Here is a 14,384-nt window from a genome sequence, read left to right as displayed (position 1 = left end):
AGTCCCCTTCTTATCCTAGGCAGACAGATAACTCATTCACGCACTGTCGTTGATGTCAGTCGGTTTTATTCTTCACCACTGATTTACAGTGACAGCATAGGAATAGGTAAAACTGAAATTGAAAATAACAAAAATACACAATTATTGTACAGACCTCACCAACATACACAATATTAGCGCATTTGGCTAATAGAGCTAGCTAACACAGCTAGCTAAGAACAGCTAAGTAGCAATTCACATATGAACTGACTATTTTACTAAATATTAATTAACATCTGCATGAAACATCAACATTTCCATGAATACGAGCGCCTTATTCAAAGTTACTTACAGACAATGCCTCGATTAACGCCCCAAGAAGGGTGAATGTAGACTGTCCCCGTGCTCAGCTCCACAATGTGCTCATGAAAACAGAAAATTCAAGATGGCCGCCTACATAAAACTAAAGGCATAGCATGAAGCCCACACAAAAACTAGCACCACCTAGTGGCTGCAATAATAAATAAATTGTTGGTTTCACCAGGGTCAGAACAGAGAATGTTCCTCTGATGTTTTCCAATAACATCGTGAAAACATTTTTTAGATATTGCTTTAAGAATGTCCCTTCCTTATTATAATAGAACATTGTAAGAATGTTTTAAAAAATAACATACTGCAATCAGAGGTTTTATAGCATCCTGAACATGTTTTTAAAATGTTTATCTGAGAATGTCTTTCCTTTGTTATTATAGAACATTTCGTTAATGTTTATAAAGGAACATTCTATAATTGCGTACCTTACTAATAGAATGTTACATTTAAAACATTCTATCTTTGTTAACATTTAACAATACAGGAACATTATTTGAAATAATAAACATTATTTTAATGTTCTTTGAATATTAGATGAAAATGTTTTCCTCAAAATATTAATAGAACCTGTAGGGAATGTTAGCCAATGTTGTGGGAACGTTCCCTGCTAGCTGGGCTTCCACCGAGCCTTTCAGGAATTCGCATTCTGCAATTTTAAGAAAGATGATCTGTGCCATGAACATGGAACCATTTGTATGTCCAGCATGCACACCAGACATGCTGGCCATATCAGCAGATGGTAACAGGAAACATTATCGGTATAAGAAGTCCAAAGGGTTAGTAGAATCACTTTCTCATTTTAGTAATTGATCTATACTGGACTATACTGGACCTCACTGCCAATACATTTAACTCGTGATAAGCATTTTCACAAATTCTAGAGATAATATTTAATAATGTTTGTGGATGTGTGATTATGTTGTCAAACACTTTTTTTCCTAATGTACCAGGACAGATGAACCATCCCTCTTTGATGGAGTCTTTATTGCAGAGGATGTGAAAGTGTCAGCCTTTGTTGACAAAATCCAGAGCATGATGACAGTTGTAAGGATGTTTTTAACCATCTAATTCTTCTTTACTTTTTGTCCCAGTATTACGTGTAACACATTGTATCTAATTTCAGAGCACTGGTCATGATGTTTGTGGGCCGGCAACTTTTACAGCAGCCAGAGAAACATCCCACAAATCACGAGCAAAGGTGGATGAGGAGGGGCTCGAAATCGCTGTGTGCCGCCATGGAACGTTGCTACAAGGCCTGAACCACTACCGTGGGGAAATATATGCATATCCACTGTTCTTCCAGAAAGAATTGTGTGAAAAGGCAAACGCGACGTTCTTTTGTATGGACATCACTTGCAGGTAGTCACAACCGTTGACTCATCATAACTCTGTATTTTCCGCAGGTGTGGCCATTACTACTGAGTTCTTATTGCATGGGTTATCAGAGCTCTGTTACACTGGTCAGACCACACTCATTTTGTGGTGAAAAAAAAAATCATCAGACGTATGAACACACAGACTCAAGTTGAAAACACTACCAATACCAACCTTTTCACTCCAAGTCCTGCTTTTTGTCCTTACCATTATGAACCTCAAATGCTGTGGTGTTTTTTCTATTACAGATACTGGCCATACCTGAAAAAAATGGCAGAGAAGTTGCCAGAGCTCCAGCCTCTTGTAGACATGAAGCCATTTCTCTCAGTAATGCATGCCAAGGCTGACACTGGCAAATGTGAGGTACAGTGGCAAGTTAAATGTTTGTATCACAACACTGATTTTAAGTGTCTTACCTCTTCTCTTCCACTAGAAATATACTGTAGCTTTATTTTTATCTCTTCAAGCTCAGATATGTTAGTTCACATCCATGAAATGATTTTGATTATTATATGTAATCGTGTTATGCATTTATTAAGTTTCCTGTAGGACCAGAGATATACACTACATGCTTTTAAAGTGCTGTTCTGTGTGCACATCATGCCCGTGTGTAGGTCAGGTGTGTCCAGGAGCAAGAAAGTAAACACAGGAACAAGGCCTTGTCTTCACGACTAGTGTATACGTCTCTGACAGAGACATAACCTATGTCAAAAGCACAGTTGTCATTTGCTCATAACCATGATGATTATCTGAACAGTATAGCATCATAATGCTGAATGTACTTTGAGGAAACATCTTGAAAATCCTACACTGTTTTACGCCTTGTAAAGGAAGGCATGCTGCCCCCAGATGACTGAGCAAAAGAAATATTAAGCATGTACAATAGCACTAACATGCTCACATGTTCTTGAAGTCTGGAGAGGTGCGTTTGCAGTATGAACCAGATCAGAGTCAATTTGGTATAAGGCCAAGATAACCATCTCGTCTCAATGTGGGTCTTTTAATCTGTACTAGAGCTCAGTTAGCATCTCCAATGAACCACATTAACCAAGCAAACATACAAGGAACTTAACCAAATAGGTTGGATGTGAAAGCATGACTCTAATCTTATTGTCTGTTTTTGGAATAGGTGAGATGGGGGGGAGAAACCAGGAGGGTGCAGGAAACACAATTGGTGAGGAAGTCGAACAAGTCAACAGCTTCCTGTCAAGAGCAGCTCTCACGACAAAATATATGACCAAGTCAGGTTGGTAAAAGCAAAATATATGCTTGGAAATAGCATCAAATGATAAAATGTATTTTAGTTTTATGTTTGCATAATTTCCAGGAGGTTTTTTGTTTGTTTGTTTATTGCAGGCAGAGCTGACATGATTACGGTCCTCGCCATGGCATGGAACAATCGGAAACATGAGAGTCTCCACAAGGCACTGGCCAAGAGATTTGTCAAAGTAAGAAGTCTGTGGGTCTATGTTGTATGTTGAAATAGGGCACCATTTATGCAGAGTGTGAAACCCAAGTACTGAGGCTGAATCCTCAGCTACAGCCCTTGGTCTGATTCCCACCTGTGGCTCTTTGTTGCATTTCAGTCTTCCTCTCTTTCCCTTTTTTCCTGGTGCTTGTCAGGTGTTCTAATAGACCTGTTTGATTGATTGATTGATTTTAAATCATAATCACAATTATTTTGTTAGAAAATTAATCAGACATTATTTTTTTTAAATCTAATTAGGGTATACAGTACAGCCCCCATCAATCTATCTGGGCTGCGCTGGGGTACCGTAGTGACTTCCGCCTCCTTCTGCCCATAACGCTCTCCCCACACAAACATGTCAACGTTTGCTAAGGCGCAGTGAGGACTTTGTTGCCACAAAGACTAGTGGCCCTTTTCCACTACACAGTTAAAGCTCTGTTCTGCTCGACTCGGTTTAGGTCTTTTCCCATTACAGCTGAGTTCTTCAGCTTGGGTGGGCGGGTTCGTCATATCAAAAGACACAGCACACATAAATTAGTTTGTCATTTCCCCCAAAAATCGTTATCGGAAATCGTTTTTTGAGAGAAGAAAATTGAGATTGTATTTTTGGGCAAAATCTAACAGCCCTGATATAGCTAACCAAAAATAATAAAGGAGGCGGTGGGTAGATCACCAATGACCATGTAGGAATAAAATATTGTTTGTAAGGAATGGTTATTTATTAATTTGATTTATTGTCAATTAATTGTTAACAGCTGTATGTTGAGAGATTACACCTTGGGCTCTTGTATTCATCTCTCTTTTTCAAACCTTCAAAATAGGCCACACAGAGAGCAGATGTGGAAGGAGCCAACCTCCAACATCTCCAACAGGAGCTGAATGTATCTCTGGAGGACACAGAGCAGTGGGTAGAGGATGTGAAGCAGTGGGCGGCCTCTGGTGTGTAATGTGGTTGGCGGTTGTGTGTCAGTATAATAGGTCTTGTGATATTTGACTACATGACGTTTTACATCTTGCCTTGTTTCTATTTTTCGAGAGAGACCTACATGTAGTGCTGACAGTAGCCAGGAGGAGCTCCAGAGGGAGATAGAGGACATGATTTATTCCATAAGAAAGAAGAAAAATGATCTCTATCGACAAAATGGTATGAAGTATTACATCACTCAACAGCTTATGCTTTTTTCTTCTTTTCCTATTCTTTGTTCTTTTCCTAATATTTCTTTTAATCACAGACAGCAACAAAACGAGGCAGCGAAAAAGGAGGAGACTAGCTGAGGTCAAGAAAAAACTGAAAGACACAATCATGCACTACAATGCTGAACCTGCATTTGAGCCAAAAATTGACATTGAAGCTGTGTGCAGTCTCTCTGACAATGTCATTCTGCCTTGGGATGCGCAAGAAGATGGTAAGCAAGTGTTTTTTGTGATTTTGAAATTCATAGAATTCAAATAATGCAAAGCTAGTTCAGGCAGACGAGTCAAGCTGCGCCCATCCTGATCAGCTGATCAGTCACCTGCTCTCCTCATCCAAATAGAAGCGGGTTATTTAAACCCCCCAGCTCATCCCTGGCTATGATGCCGCTGCTCTGCAGCTACTGCTTACATCTCGCTGCCGCCCATGAGGTTTTGCAAACCCACCTCCTCCCCAGCATCCACCTGTGGGCTCTGTCTCTTGATCCCCTGTGGGGGGTCTGCTTCATTCCCTGTAATGTCTGCCAAAGCAGATCATTCAGGTACCAAATTACTGAGACAGAGCCTGACACCAAACCTGCTGCAGCCATGCTCAAGGATACCTATGCTGTGCTTCAGCTTGCCATGCTTACGCTCAATAAATGATTTGTTCTCATTCCAGAGTAGTCTGACTGAACTGTTGTACGTAGTAAAATGCTTTGATGGTTTCATATCTGTTCTCTTTTCCAAAACAGCGGTGAGTCTACGCTTGAAGAGGCGACTGTTTGACCAGGTCATGCTGGTTAGGCGAATGGAAGGAAAGAGATGACCCAGCATTGTCAATATTTGAGAAAGGCTTTGGGCAAACTTGATAACCTCCTTCGCCAGGTTGACCAGGACATCAAGAACCACGGTAGGTTCCACACAATCTCCCCTTACTTAAAGGAGGATGCATTCTCAGTGACTTTGACATCTTTCTAAACCCAATGACCAAGTTCGAGTTGCACTTAAGTCGCACACACACTGACTTCAGACTTGAGAGTTGGACTTGTGTCTTTGGACTCGTGAGCAATCATTATTTTCTTGGCTTGTGCCGATTTTTGTCGTTATAAAATACACTGCTACAGCTGAGCAGCGCCACATGATCTGTATTCAGATTGAGGTTAGATCTTCATATATTGAACTCCTTTTATACAAAGTACAGCCAAACACAGGCTATAGAGAGAGGAACAGCAGAGTGACAGGTGTGATAGGTGAACTGGCTTGGGTTTGTTGTGGAAATTTGTTAGGCAAGAACTGAAATAAAGATGTTGAGATCGACTGTCTTTTAAGGGTTTTATTCATTGCAAAGAAGGTTCTCAGTCGAACAGAGTGCAACGCAGTCTGCAAGGAATGGAACAAAAAATACATTGAGCAGGGGAGTTTTGTGGAATCTGTGACACCCCCCACAAGTGAACTTTATCAAGCTGAAACAGATTACAATGTACACCAAGGTCAGCAACAGGAGTCAAATCCGAGAATCAGGCGATGTTACGTGAGAACATGCACAACGTGTGTCTCTGTATTGTATCAAACAGAGAGCACAAAACAGTAGAAAGGAATAAACAAGTACACACTGAAAATTACCATTACACTCCTCCCTTTTGATCATAAATTGATCACAAAATGTATGAACATCATTTCACATAAAACATCAGACTTAAAAATTCACTGAATGATTTAATCTAAGTCATCACACTTGTGAAATGAGAAAAGCTTTGGCTGTTTTTGTGGAACATAGGCATTCCTAGGTTATCAAGCAAGCTGGGAGGAGGAAACTAAAATAGGTTATCTACATATTGGATACTTCGTCCTCGTCATCTGATGAAGTGTCAGTGTCAAACAAGTCAGGAAAAATGTCAGATTTATTAGAAGTCAGTAATGTCCGGCGTTCAGATTGCAAGGCAATCATTTGTGTGGTAAATGTGATATGGGTTTTCAATAGATCCAATCATGATCTAAATGTTGTACTGCTCGAGACTTTCGTGTGTGAGTGGGTGTAGGTGTAGTAGCATACCAGGTCAGTGGAAGAAGAATAATCAGAACAAGCATTGTTACCAGGCACATGGTCTCTCTGAAGCCACAGAGTCTTTTGCGTTGAGGTTGATGCCATGGTCTGTGTTGCGTAGATTCCATCGCTGTTTGTCGTGAGATGTGTGTTCTCTGGAATGTGTATGTGTGTTTGTGAATTCACCGGAGCAGTGTAGAGCGGCGCTTGGCTCACACTCTATACTGTGTTGGTCAACGCAGCCTCACTTTGTGTGAGTGAATGTCTTTCTACTGGATAGCTGTTTGCCAGCTGTAGCCAGTTAGTCTTGCTGGTCAGGTGTGTGTTGCTCTGGTGGAGATGGGATCTTCTTGCAGTGGCTGGCGTGTACCCACGTTGCCCTTTCGGCGATCTTGACCGCTGTGTGGGTTACAAGGAGAACCTGGAATGGACCATTCCACCGCTTGGACTTCCAGTGTTTTCTTCTCAGGTCTTTAATCACCACAAAGTCTCCTGGTTTGATGTTGTGCAGAAGCTGTGATGCTGCATTCGGAAGCGCGTCCTTCACCTGTTTTGATATTTGAGACAAAACAGAAGAGAGGCTTGTGCAATATTTCAACATGTCATCTTCACAAAGATTTGTTGAGGGTAGTGGTCTGGGTAGTGGCCCTATACCTAGAGTTGGAGGTCTGCCAAACAAGATTTCAAATGGGCTAAGCTTCACTCGTGTTCTTTGTCTCATTCTCATGTACATTAACACCGTGGGTAGGGCTTTAGTCCAAGACAGACCTGTTTCCTCACAACATTTTGCAAGTTTAGCTTTGAGAGTCCCGTTTTCTCTTTCAACAGCACCACCACTGGCTGGATGATAAGCACAATGTTGTCTTACATCAATCCCCAGAAATGTGCCAAGTTGTGTGATTGCTTCATTAACAAATGGAGCACCATTGTCACTGCTAATTTTACCTGGGATTCCCCACCTGGGAATAATTTCAGAGAGAATAGCTTTTGCTACAGTAGCACTAGTTTGTTTTGATGATGGAAAAACTTCAACCCATTTTGACCACATGTCCACCATAACCAAACAGTACTTTTTCCCTTCACTGGGTGTTAGCTCAATGAAATCCATCATTAAGTGTTCAAAAGGTCTGGTTGGTGGTGGGTGTGCAGCTTGTGCTACTGAGACACCTTTACCTGCATTATGTGTTGCACAGATTACACAAGCTTTACAAAATGTTTGAGCATAGTTTGAAAATCCTTTTGTGAACCAGTGTTGAGTTATCATGTCCAACATACCACCTTTTGACACATGGTCCATCCCATGAGTCAATTTAGCAAAATGGGGAAAGAAATGTTTTGGAAGGCAAGGTTTGTTGTCGTGTCCCCACCAAACATCATCCAAAAATACACAACCACATTTTTTCCAAAGTGTCTTTTCATCTGCAGTAGCAAAAGACTGTACAGCAGTGAGAGATGATGGGAGAGACTCAGGAAGAGAAACCATCTGTGTGTGTGTGTGTGATACTCCCTGTATTGCTGCGGCCTTCGCAGCTAAATCAGCATGTGCATTGCCTGTGGAGATGAGGTCAGTGCCTCCTGTGTGAGCTTGACACTTACACACAGCAATGGCCTTAGGAAGCAAAATGGCATCAAGTAAATCAGCAACTTTGTCATGATGGAGAATAGGTTTACCATCAGATTTCAAAAACTTTCTGTGTTTCCACAAAGCACCAAAGTCATGAACAACACCAAATGCATAGCGAGAATCAGTGTAAATTGTGACAGTTTTTCCATCTGCAAGTTTACATGCTTCTGTGAGAGCCACAAGCTCAGCAACCTGGGCTGAGTAGTGAGAAGGGAGAGAACCAGAAGTTAAAACATCATGTGCTGTTACAACAGAAAAACCCACTCGGTTTATGCCTGTGGTCTGATCACGTGAGGCAGAGCCATCTACAAACAAAACCAAATCTGGGTTAGTCAGAGGAGTTTCCTGCAAATCAGACCTAGGTGAACAAACATTGTCCAGAACTGCAACACAGTTGTGTTCCTCTCCATCACCTGGAAGAGGAAGAAGAGTAGCAGGATTAAGAACAGTGCAACGTTTCAAATGGATGTTTGGCATGTCAAGCAAAACAGTGTTGTATCTTAGCCACCTAGCAGTGGATAGATGGGATGTTTTCTGTTCAAGCAAAATCATAGAAACAGCATGTGGAACTAAGAGGGTGACATCACTGTAGCCAACAATTTCTCTGGAGGCTATCACAGCTTTTTCTGCTGCTGCCACAGCTCTTAAGCATCTTGGTAGACCTGCTGCCACGGGGTCAAGTTTGGCTGAAAAGTAGGCTACAGGCCGTAATCTGCCACCGTGATCTTGGAGCAGAACAGAGGTCATGCATCCGTCTCGTTCGTCAACAGTCTGTGTGAATGGTCTGGTTGGGTCAGGTAACCCTAAGGTTGGTGTTGTCTGTAAAGTCAGTTTCAAGTCAACAAAAGCTTGTTCAGCATCAGGAGTCCATGAAAGGCTGTCATGAGATTGCAATCTTTTGCCATGGACTAATGCACTAAGAGGAGACTCCAGAATAGCATAGTTAGGAATGAAAGTTCTACAATAGGAGCACATCCCTAGAAATGACAACATTTGTTTCTTTGTTCGAGGTTTTGGAATGTTCTGGATAGCTTCAACACGTTTGGGTGAGAGGGATTTGCCCTCAGCTGTGATCACATGACCCAGAAATGTTACCTTTTGTTGAACAAACTGCAATTTTGAGAGACTGGCTTTGTGACCTTCTGCAGCTAAATGTTTCAGCAATGCAACAGTATCTTTTTCACATTGGTCACGAGAAGGACTGCAAATCATTAGGTCATCGACATACTGTAACAATGCTGTTCCCTGTGACAACTGTAGAGGCTCCAAACTGTTTTTCAGTGCGTCATTAAAATTGGTCGGCGACTCACAGTAACCTTGACACAAACGGGTAAAGGTGTAGCCTTTCCCGTTAAAGTTGAAAGCAAACCAATACTGACTGTTTGGATGCACAGGGACACTGAAAAATGCATTAGCTAGATCAACAACAGAAAACCATTGTGCATCAGATGGAACTTGTGACAAAATTGTGTAAGGGTTTGGAACATTAGGTGCTCTAGGCTGGACTGCTGCATTAACAGCTTGTAAGTCTTGAACGAAACGCCATTCAGTTGGTTGATCAACATCCCTGATTTTTTTAACAGGAAAAATAGGTGTGCGCACTGGTGAGTCATCACACGGAACAATGACGCCCGCTTTACGTAAAGACTCAAAAACGGGTGTAATGCCTTCAACTGCCTCTTGTTTCAATGGATATTGTTGTTTGCATGGGCGAAAATCAGATTTGGGGGTGATCACCACTGGTTCAACATTCCTGATTAAACCTACATCATGTTTGTCGTTAGCCCATAGTGTTGTTGGAATGTTTTGCAAAGCTGGAATGGCTGCAGCCTCAGTTTCAGACAGGAAAGTGTGTGATGAGCGTGAGAGAGAAACCAGTTGTACAGATATCTCAATGTGCTTGTCTTGAGTTGGCTGCCAATCACGTGTGTTTGCACATGCGTGAGTGAACAGACCCAAATCCTTCCACTCTTCTGAATCTTTTTTGGACAGAGACACATGAGGGGTGGAGTTACACACGTCAAACAGTGTCTCTTGAGTGGATATTAAATGCACTAAGGCCACACATCTATTCTGAGACCAAAACAAATGAGTGACAGTGAGTTCATCATTCAAATCCTCGTACCAATGTTTTTCATAAAGGGAATCAGGTCCCAATGAAACATGTGAAGTACAATGCAATGCAGACGGCTTCATGAAAACAGTGTGTATGGGACATACCAATTCTTTAGCTGTTTGTGCCAATTCAATGCTCAGTGATAGAGGAATTCTCCACTCGTATACATGCAAAAGATTTTCAGGGCTGTGTTTCACAAAAGTGGAATCTATCATGTCAGACGCACGAACCACTTCGAGACCCTCAGGGGTCGAAATGAGACAAATTCCCAATCTGCACATCAAATCACGTCCCATCAAGTTAATTGGACACAGTTCAGAGAGCAAAAATGCATGTTTGAGTACATTTTGGGGTGAATCCTCACAACGGAGTGGCAGGGTAAATGTTTCTTTAACAGTGACACCTGCTGCACCCACAGAATAGACATAGTTACCACTAAGTTTGGGAGGTGATGAAAATTCAGTTACTTTTAAAACAGAGTGTGTTGCTCCTGAATCAACCAGGAATCTGATAACTTTCCCTGCAATAACCAGTTCGTGTTGTGGCATTTTCTTAAAGGCTTCTAGATCATATTTCACATATGTACTTGTAGGTTGTTTTGTTTGTTGTTCTAAATAATCAATTGTGTTTATAAGTTGTTGATGTGTGCTAGCAAGCTGTTCTTCATTGCTGAGTTGCGGTGTAAGCTGTTCTTCATTGCAAGCAGGTTGATGTGTGTGTGATGTGGGTGTGTTACCTCCCTCCTCAGACAGTGCCCCTGTGTCGCAGTGGAATGCCCCTCCCTTTCGGCCTCCCTCCTCCTGCTCTCAGTCAGCTGCTGTGCTCTGCTGAGCTGTTTGTGGGTTGTTGAGACAGTCTTTGGCCCAATGTCCACGTTGTTGGCATTTGAAACAAACATCTGGATCATAGTTGATTCTGCTTCTGGCACCTCCCCTTCCACGGCCTCCGTGGTGGCGTCCACGGGTGTTGTGCATGCGTCCACGTCCACGTCCACGTACAGTGTTAGCTTGCACTGCTTGGTACATGGTTAAGGCTGCCATGTGTAGGTCTTTGTTTTGTTTCTCATCATGTTTGATTTTCTGCTGAGCAAGCTCTTTCTCAGCATGACAAGCATGACGTCTGATTTTTTCAATGCGGGCTTCTTCCCACATAATGCAGCTAGATTTCACTGCTGCTGCGATTTCAGGGCGCAGTCCGTTGAGAAAATAGTTCGACACGTGAGCTTCCCAGAGTCCGATGGTGTTGCCCATATCAGCTGGTTGTTCCATACCACTGTGGGTATTGAAAACTGTAACCAATCTGGCATAGTAGTCCCGAACATCTTCACCATCCTTCTGTTTGCAGGTCTTAATGACAGACGTGTCAATTTTCACTGGGAATTGTAACTTGAAAGTGTCACACAGAGTTGTTATGGCCACTCTGTACGCCAAGTTTGAGCTATCATCCCAGTTTACGTGTCCTCGTCTCACATCCTGCCGAGGAAAATGAACTGAGATCTTTTCCCAATCTCCTGGGCCCATTTTGAGGATCAGTAGTCTTCTGAGCTCAGCCGTGGTTGGACTGAACTCTTTACAGAACGTGAGCAGGTCTTTTGCAAACTTGGCACCAGAGTCGGCTGGTTGAGGCAGATGTGACATTGCTTCTTTGATGTCGTTCTCTGACCATGGACGATGAACTAGGATTGGACCTTCCGGCCCTGATACTTCAACCATGGGCATCTGTGCAGTAGGAAGTGGCGGTGCAGAAGGTTGGAAAACCTGGCCTGATCTGGTGTGGTGAGGAGACAACAGTGCATCAGCAGTGGAGGTGGTGGAGGTGCTGGGCACACTGGCCGAATCTGCGTCCTCTGGTCGTCGTTGAGGTGTGGCAGGCAGTGGCATTGGTGTGGGAGATCCAGTGCTGGAGGATACTTGTGCATCTTGATGTGTTGGAGCAGTTGGAGGACAGGCGTCGAGGTCAGGGTTCACTTTGACACATGTAGACACTGGGGAACAGAGAGAGGAAAGTTTCTGAGCAGATTTGTCTGTTCCTACATTTGTGTGTGTGTCATCAGTTTTCTCAATCTTTTTATTAACCCTTGGATAAGGCATGGTTTTTAAAGTTTGTTTTCTTTCTCTTTTTTCTGCTTCATCTGTCCATGCTTTCAAAGCTCTTTTATGTTTTTCCATGTCCTCTAAGTATTTCACAGACACTTTTTTTTTTTGTTTTCTTTTTCTTGTCTACTTCTTCAAGACCTTTTTCTACCATTTTTAATTGATTTAGACTGAAAGATCCTTTATCTGGAAAACCGTATTTTTTAACCCAAATTTCTACTGGATCAATACTCCACTGGCCATGATGTGTTTTCATATATTCAATGGCTGGTCCACTAGGTGAATTTTGTTTACTGTGTCTTGACCCCATTATAAATGCTGCAGTTTATCTTGTTGTGCACAACTCTTAGATGTGATCGTCACCACAAATCCCGATTGTTTCCGCTACAACCTAGGTAAAAGCAATATTAGTCGCGAACTACTGATTGTTTACGCTACAATCTAAGCAAATCAGTTCCAAACTGATATAAGGAGAAGTACCTATCCCCCGTTTTAGTCCCGACCAATCCAGATTGTTTCCGCTACAATCTCGGTAAGAGCAAATAGGGAGAAGCGCTTATCCCCGTATTAGTCGCAGACTATTCTGATTGTTTACGCTACAATCGGAGCAAATCAGTTTCAAACTGACATAAGGAGAAGTACCTATCCCCTTTAATAGTCTGGACTAATCCAAATTGTTTTCGCTACAATTTCGGTAAAAGCAAACACAGTCCCAGCTGTGAACCGCAGCATTAACAAAGTACTCAAAACACAGAAAACTTGTCTTTAATTCAGTCTCACCGTTTGTCTTTAGTTTTGAGGAGGACAACAGAGTCCCATGGAGATCCCAGTGGTGACAGTCCGGGGCCCCGACGGTCGGTCCTCTCATCTCATATTCAGTGAGGTAGAGGCTGGAGATTTCTATTCACCAGGATGATCAGTCACCGTCCGTCCGTTGCTCCAGACGAATCACTCAAGGGATCCCACTTCTGACACCAAGTTTGTTGTGGAAATTTGTTAGGCAAGAACTGAAATAAAGATGTTGAGATCGACTGTCTTTTAAGGGTTTTATTCTTTGCAAAGAAGGTTCTCAGTCGAACAGAGTGCAACGCAGTCTGCAAGGAATGGAACAAAAAATACATTGAGCAGGGGAGTTTTGTGGAATCTGTGACACCCCCCACAAGTGAACTTTATCAAGCTGAAACAGATTACAATGTACACCAAGGTCAGCAACAGGAGTCAAATCCGAGAATCAGGCGATGTTACGTGAGAACATGCACAACGTGTGTCTCTGTATTGTATCAAACAGAGAGCACAAAACAGTAGAAAGGAATAAACAAGTACACACTGAAAATTACCATTACAGGTTTTTCTTTTTTTCCCCAGAGCATTGTGTGTTTTAATGATATTTACTTTCCATATATTGTTATATTTACTACTTTGCAATACCCTGTTGAAGTGATCATATGCTAAACAACTAATCTATACTGTATGCTAATAGATAAAGGGGTGATGATGATAATACAGTAAATGCTTTGAATTTCTTACATTTCTTAGCAGATCGGATAGCAGCAGATGATAGAAGGGTCATTACAACCAGAAGAGACAGGAGACCTTTATTTTTTAGAGACTTGAGGCTTGACTGGACTTCCTAAAAAGACTTGTGAACATCTCTGCCAATGACACAATACTATGTAATGATAAATCAGTGCCACTGAGCAGTAAAATGGCATGTAGTGACATGTAATGAAAGTACCACACTAGTGTCATGTAATTATTGCAGTTTCATCAAATCTAAACACCCTTTTTTGGTCACAAATCCATTAACATGTTCAAAATGCCTGATCCAGACTTCATTGATCAATACAAGCTGCTTTATTTATCAACATTTTCTTTTCATTTTAGTGTCATCCCCAGATATGACTGAAGAGGGATACAGGGGACTACACTACTGTCTTCTTCACAAGCGGCACCTTAATGAGAAACTGAGCAGTGTCACCAGCACCTATGCCCTTGTGGATGCAAGATCCTCTTTCAGTCCATTTGAGGAAGACAAAGAGGACACAGAAGAAGAGGGGGAAGAAAAAGAGGAAGAGGAGAGTGAACAGGACAATACAGTAGCAGTTCAGAAGAAGAATTGTAGACAGATGACACTGGATTAA

General features: G+C 42.0%; 1 pseudogene; it reads left to right on the top strand.

Annotated features, from left to right (window-relative positions):
• Positions 1 to 1,068: 1,068 nt before the first annotated feature.
• On the top strand, positions 1,069 to 14,384 carry LOC146970068 (uncharacterized; annotated as a pseudogene).

Source organism: Trachurus japonicus, chromosome 17, assembly GCF_045865225.1.
Source record: "Trachurus japonicus isolate A0001 chromosome 17, Traja_1.0".
NCBI lineage: Eukaryota > Metazoa > Chordata > Actinopteri > Carangiformes > Carangidae > Trachurus > Trachurus japonicus.
This window is presented reverse-complemented; position numbering and strand designations above follow the sequence as displayed.